Raw genomic sequence first — 7,345 nt, forward strand, 5'->3', positions numbered from 1 at the left:
GTTCTCTGTCCCTCACTGTCCGTGTTCTCTGGCTCTGTCCCTCACTGTCATTCTCCCTCCTCTGTCCCTCACTGCCCTTCTCCTCTCCTCTGTCCCTCACTGTCATACTTCTCCCTCATCTGTCCTTCACTATCTTGTTCTCTGTCCCTCACTGTCCTTCTTCTCTCTCTCCTCTGTCCCTCACTGTCCTTCGTCTCCCTCCTCTATTCCTCACTGTCCTTGTTCTCTGTCCCACACTGCCCTTCTTCTCTCTCCTCTGTCCCTCACTGTCCTTCTTCTCCCTCCTCTACCCCTCACTGGTATTGCAGTCTCTCTCTTCCATGTCTTTTCTTCTCCGGGACTCTGTCTGAACTCCGCTCTCCCTGTTTGAAGGAGCCAATCACAGGCCTCCCATGCCCTCCCAGCCAACCAATGACTTGCGTCTGAATCCCGCCCTGTCTCCTCCTGCTCCAGGCTCTGCGCCTGCGCAGACACAAGAGGTAAAAGGCGGGAAGAGTGGCCGCCGGCACGGGCTCCACAGCCCCTCAGCTGTTGCATGCGCCCTGCACATGTAGCATGCAACTCAAAAGACCAGGCGCGAAGAATGTGACATGCACATGCATGTAAAACCACAGACCAGCTGCGAGGAGTGCAACATGCATGTAACACCACAGACCTGGCGCAAGGAGTGCGCCGTGCACATACATGTAACTCCACAGACCAGATGGGAGGAGTGCGACATGCATGTAACACCACAGTCCTGGTGCAAGGAGTGCAACATGCACATGCATATAACATCACAGACCAGGCACGAGGAGTGCAACATGCATGCAACACCACAGACCAGGCACGAGGAGTGCCACATACACATGTGATGTGATTATAGGAGTACTTCAAAGCAAGTTGGCTCAACCTTTAGAAGAATGTTATTTTTAGTACATCTGGCCCAATCTACTTTTAATGGGACAGTACCAGCACTTCTCAGCGTGCCTGCTGAATGTTCATCCACAAAATACCAACACTTTGCGCAAGACTGCCTTACTTTAGTGGAGAGTACTTGTACCTCTCAGTAGAGCAGTTACAATTTTAGTGGCTGAGTAGCATAGCATCTGTTTGTGTACTCCCTACGAATAGCAAACCTTATTATATGTAGGGGTCCCCACTTTCCCAACTAATATATGCTCATGGCCTGTCCATGAGGGGTGCTGTGAATTTTGATATATCAACATACAATTGTCTTTTCTCAAGCAATGTCCACTGTATATTTTATGCACAAATAAGTATTTCTCTCATTTCACACTAGGTTACCCCTACTTACACTGGTTTTATATGTACGGTTTCGTTGCACATCTTCTCGTTTTTTGGTTTTTCTTTATCATATATCTCTGACTTTGAATGCCACATAGTTGAGAACCAGTTGCCACATACATAAAAATTAAAAACATCCCCTGAGACATATCTCTAGTAGGTTTAAATATAGTGAGTTACAAAGTAGAGTGCTTCAGATCTAATAATGGCTACACTGAAATCATATGGATTCAGTGATGAAGATTTCGCCTCCATGGTGGGATCATCTGTAAGTTTTGAAACCAGAAACACAACAAATGACGAACAATGCGGAGACCTAATAAAACTTTTGGCACTTAAAAAGAAAACAAAAAGAATTGAACTCCATGGCAAATTTATATTAGATTATCTTAAAGCCGGAGTCATTCCACAAGGCCTCCAGATTAAAAACATTCCTGGTCTATTCGTCCATCTTAAGCATTTTTTAGAACGTTGGTCCCTTATTGCAAATAGGTGCTCAAGGGATCTCATGATGCTCATAGTTGAGACGGTTAGGGAAGTCTTGGAACAATTGACCAAAGAAATCTCAGATCTTGAAGACAAAATCAAAAACTCCACAGTTATATCAGATATAAGGAAAAAATTGGACGACATAGAAATGGACCTTAATTCGTATAATGAATATCTCACCAAACGCAAAATGAACAAATTACAAAAAGATCTTCGTTTTTTCAGTATGGAAAAAGTATATCCATACTTAGCTGATAACTTTTATGGCCAATTAGATGGAATGGATCAGGATAATGGTTCACACCATGAATCCAGACCCAATAAATTCAACACCTTTTCCAATTCTTCAGACTCCGGTAGCAATTCAAGTATGTCACCGTATCAACCCAGAGGAAATCGATTTAGATCAAACCAAGGCTACAGACCTTTTTTAGGGAGGCGCCAACAAAGAGGCAATTGGAGACCAAATTATCGATCTCAATATCGGTCCCAATATCAATATCACCAAAGGGAACAATATCCACCTCAGGGACAATACCCCCAAAATCAACCTTATCAACCACAGGGACAATACCAACCCCATTTCCAGGACCATCAGCAGAATGCAGACCGATATCTGGAAACGAGGAATGCCAGGTACTGGAGAGAGTAAACACGATCCCCATCTTTAATCTAAGTAGTCATGAAGCGAACTCTGCGACTTTCTCTGTGTTGTCAAAGGGTCTCTCTTTTGTTCCCCATTCTGGGTTGAATAAATTTGAGCTTTTTAACGACATTTAAATATTTTTCAGGAAAATTCGATTAAAAAATTTCTTTTCTAAAAGAGAAACTGAAACAATTGAACAGAACAAATCAGGCCTAGCACCCAAATCGGTTTTTACACCCACTTTGGACCAAGTAGATCCAGAAGTGGGCCTTTTTGAAAAAATTGTAATTTCAAAGTTAAAGAGTATCACGAAATACATACCACGTACCCCCTTCAACATCCCAATAGAGGAACATAAAGCACTGCTAGATCTCAAAGATTCTTCCCTAATAACGGTTAAGAGTTGCGATAAGGGAGGCGGCATCGCTATTCTTGACACAGATAAATACATTGAAAAAATGGAACATATGCTGAACGATACCACTTTCTATTCGAAAATTCAAAAAGACCCCACAGCAAAGATCAAAAATAAAATTTCGAAGTTGACATCAAAAGCTCTCAACAATGGGGATATTTGTGAAAAAGAATTTGACTACTTGAATGTGGACCACCCCAAAATGGCTAGTATATATGGTATCCCAAAGGTACATAAGAACGAACATGATCCACCATATCGTCCCATTGTCACTACCATTGGCAGCGTAACTGAGCCCATATCAAAATATCTGGACGCAATTTTGCGTCCACACATCGGGAAAATACTAGGATATATTCAAGACACGAGACATGTCATCACGCAATTAGAAGGCACAGCGTTTAATGCCCAAAGACAATGGCTGGTCACTTTAGACGTAGAAAGCTTGTACTCCAATATCCCATGTAAAGGTGCCATTGAAGCCACGAAATGGTTTCTAGAATCCTTCAATATCGATTGCAATGTGCCCTTTATTCTAGATTGTCTTAACATTATTCTGGAAAATAACATCTTTGAATTCAGAGGGAACCTATATAAACAAACGAAACGAGTGAGCATGGGCGCTTCCTGTGCCCCAACAATTGCAAACATCTATGTGGCACATTTTGAAGAGAAGCATATTTTTAACGAAGTGGCACCATTTTTTGAATCAGTATTTTACTGGTCAAGATATATAGATGATATTATTTTCATTTGGGACGACAATGAGGACTCACTACAAGAATTCATTATGTGGCTCAATGCCTGCGACTCCAACTTGAAATTTTCAGAAAAAATAAGCAATTCTGAAATAGAATTCTTGGACCTAATGATCAAACATCATGAAGGACAACTATTTATGGACCTCTATGTAAAACCCACTGCGCGTAACACTCTCCTTCATTACAACAGCTTTCATCCCACGTCACAAAAGGACAGTATCCCCTTTAGTCAATTTCTCAGACTGAGGAGGAACTGTACCAGGTTATCTGATTATGATGTTAGGGCAGTTGTAATGAAGGAGAAGTTCAAAGAACGAGGCTACCCACATCGGTTGATCCGCGAGTCATATAAAAGAGCAAGATATTATGATCGCCAGCATCTTTTGACTAACATCAAAATTAAACGGGATGCCGGCTTGGTATGTGTCACTAGACACTCGTTGCTGAATAACAAGATTCGCCAAATAATGTATTCCAACTGGCATGTGTTGAATATTACCAAAACTGGCAATGACATAATCCCTAAACCTCTTTTTGCTTACAAAAAGAATAAAAATATAAAAGACCTAATAGTTAGATCACGGATGCCAACAATGAAGGAAAGCACACAAAGAAATATCATTACCGGGGCTCCGGTAATGGGTAATTACAAATGTGGGATATGTAAAATCTGCCCACAAGCTATTGAAACAAAGGATCTCAATTTTAATAACATCTCTATCCCCTCGACTTGTATGACAAATTGTAAGACCACAAATATTGTATATTTGCTCATTTGTCCATGCAATAAGGGATATGTTGGAGAGTCCTCACGTTCAGTATATACTAGAGTCACAGAACATAAATCAGCGATCCGCACTAGAAAAATGACTGCTCCACTAGTAGCCCATTATGTGGAATATAATCATAAACCTGAGGAAATGCGCTGGATAGTTCTGGAAAAAATTGTGTCTAAACCAGGTATTGATATAAATCGCATTCGCCGTAAACGCGAAGTATATTGGATTTTTTCTCTGGATACAGTAAAACTAGGATTAAACTCTGAAATCCCTTGGGAACAAGCAATCTTGTAAATAAGCTAAAATAATCCCCTGAGTTGAGGAATACTGCTCCAATATTGATAATATGGATATATTCCTCACATGCAGAATTAAATCAATGTTTATATTTTTAGACATTGATTAAGAATAGCCCCTATAGCATTATTTGAAGATCTTTTCATTTTTTGAACTATGTATTAATTTAACAATGAAGAAAAACTGCTATCATGAGGTCAGTCGTCTTACTTTGTCATCCTTAGACAGATGCAATGAGAACTACAATTAAGTCCGTTTTATGTCACGATAACCGAATAGAGATTGCCCCTGTTGCATCATTTAACTATACACATATGTGGCAATAAACTAGTCCGTTATCGATACTCGCATTCAACCTGAAAAACATCATTGTTTATTATGATGTCATCTGAATGCGCTATAGGGAATGGAAACGTCGGATATTCAGTCCTTCCTCCATTTAGACCAGGAAGCGCCGAGTTCGTTTATAACACGTCAGACGAACCATCCCGGCTGCAACTCATTAGCGTAATTAGGCGACCTTTGAGACCTATATAAACACTGCCGAGAATCATTCCGTCTCTAGAGGCGATGACAAGCTGACGGCAACCACGAACCCCCGAGCAGAAATCGACAAGATCAACACGAAGGTAAGCACGATGGCTAGCGAGAGATAAGCGGCATGACTACACTCATAGTGCAGTGCTCGATAGCCATAGAAGAAAACCTTATGTCATCTATCTTTTCCAACAGACATTGTTTACATTGACCAGATCGCCTACATAGCACTACCAACGTAAATCAAAATATGAGGTAATACTTAGATTATGTACAAATTAAAAATGTTATATAAACCTATGTCAGGGACAGGGTTTAAAACCTACATTTATTGTGATGTTGTTACAGAATAGAAAAGATATTAGAAGACTGGCCGAGTTGTAATTAGGAAAAACAAATACTGATTCAAACAAAACGGAGCGTCCATGCTTAAATCAAGGTATGGATAGAAACACAAACTTTAGTAACCATGGTAACTAGTTTACACCGTTTTGAGGTTTCATCTATTATGGTCTTTTAGAACTGCATTCTTAGTATATAGCTCTATTATGTTAATTTTGAATTTTGAAGCTATTAAATTAACCAAATATAAACCTAATAAATAGGGCCATGTAAACCTGTAGAATATTCGATCTAAGTGTGGTCATGTTTTATATTATAGGCTGATCCACAGCTCTTAAAAACAAACAATACCGACAGTTGATCTCAACTTGAATATATGCCATATCTATGTGAATGCGTCATGAGAATTTGGACGTAGAAATGATAATCTAATACGCCAAACGTGGGGGAACACCAAAAGAAATCACATAAGGTACTATAATTACTCTAAAAAGAAGGCCTGTAGGTGCGCTCTACACTCTTGTTAAACAAAATTCTTTTTAATGTCATTTTTTCGTTAAATCCTTTTTGTCTCTCCTAGAGGGTAAATGAATTACTGTCATCAATCCTAACTACCTTTTGAGGATCAAAAGAGTGATATTATCATCCAATACCACGGATGTGAGTACAAAAACGTTTGAACTTACATGGCAATTCTGGTAGAGAAATTTCGTGGCAACTTTTGTGTCTAGTTTTTTCTCCCCTGTGTTTTTCTATCCTTAATGATTATGTGCAATGAGTCTAATATATACTTGATATTAAATCTGGTGTGAACTGAAAGATATATAAATCATAATGCCTGTGCAGTATAACAACTAAAATAAAAACTCAGTGGAGCTCTTCACTGATATGTGACATGTATGTAGACAGATAATGAACACTCCATAGAAATAAATGAAAAGTTGGTAACTTGTCAAGATTTATGTAAATATAAGCTTAGGTGATGATACGAGGACATTGCCAAGATGTGTATCACAGAATATGTTCAATTTCTATTTATCCAAACAAAGTCTTTTTATTGACCTATTTAGTGCGCTATGTTGACAGAGAATATATAGAAATGTGTATTAACTAAATGTGTGTGTTATGTATTCTATATATATATATTTATATATATTTTGTGAATTTTTTTTGGTTTAGGTGTATGTTGTTTTTCACCATGTTTGTAAAGTACGAATGACGGTTTCCTGATGAAGGCCTTTAGGCCGAAACGCGCGTAGTTCCATTCCACCGCATTGCCTTCCTCGTTATTTCCACCAACCGAAGACATCGTACAGCACTCATTCTTCTTTTTTTGTAAATGTATGTTAATGTGAATATCTTTCTGTATCTCCATTGTGAATTTTTATATATAAAAAAAAAATAACAGACTAAACATAGAATTATATATTATGAAAAAAAGCACTATCAATGCACAAGAAAATATAAAATCAAATAAAATGTTTTTCTATTTTTGATATATCAATGTCTCAGTCAACAATTATTTAAGTCGCACTATATTATGTCTACCACTAAGGTGGTTTAAATATCATTGGTTTGCTATACTCTCCTTTCTCTAACCTGAGTAGCATAGCACTACCATTGCTCATGGGCCTTGCAAAGAAGCTTTGTGTGTGTGTGTGTGGGGGTGAGTTGGTTAACCTTGTGCCAGATGGTAATTATCTCATTGCTCAAATGGCACGCTTTTTTGATGGGTAGTTGTGCCGTATTCGTGCCTTATCTGCGAATTAAACTTGAAGTTCTGGGTATAATT

The 7,345-nt window shown here is 38.8% G+C and overlaps 1 long non-coding RNA gene across 3 annotated transcripts; it reads left to right on the plus strand.

Moving 5' to 3' along the window:
- Window positions 1-5,197: 5,197 nt before the first annotated feature.
- LOC144771616 (uncharacterized) lies at window positions 5,198-7,001 on the plus strand. Of its 3 annotated transcripts, XR_013599393.1 has the most exons (6): window positions 5,198-5,303; window positions 5,407-5,466; window positions 5,560-5,650; window positions 5,873-6,025; window positions 6,134-6,213; window positions 6,733-7,001. It is a non-coding gene; the product is annotated as an uncharacterized LOC144771616 (long non-coding RNA). The 3 variants fall into 3 exon arrangements; XR_013599394.1 differs by lacking the exon at window positions 5,560-5,650; XR_013599392.1 differs by having other exon boundaries at window positions 5,261-5,466.
- The last annotated feature ends 344 nt before the right edge of the window (window positions 7,002-7,345 follow it).

This window comes from Lissotriton helveticus, chromosome 8 (genome assembly GCF_964261635.1).
Source record: "Lissotriton helveticus chromosome 8, aLisHel1.1, whole genome shotgun sequence".
In the NCBI taxonomy this organism is placed as follows: Eukaryota; Metazoa; Chordata; class Amphibia; order Caudata; family Salamandridae; genus Lissotriton; species Lissotriton helveticus.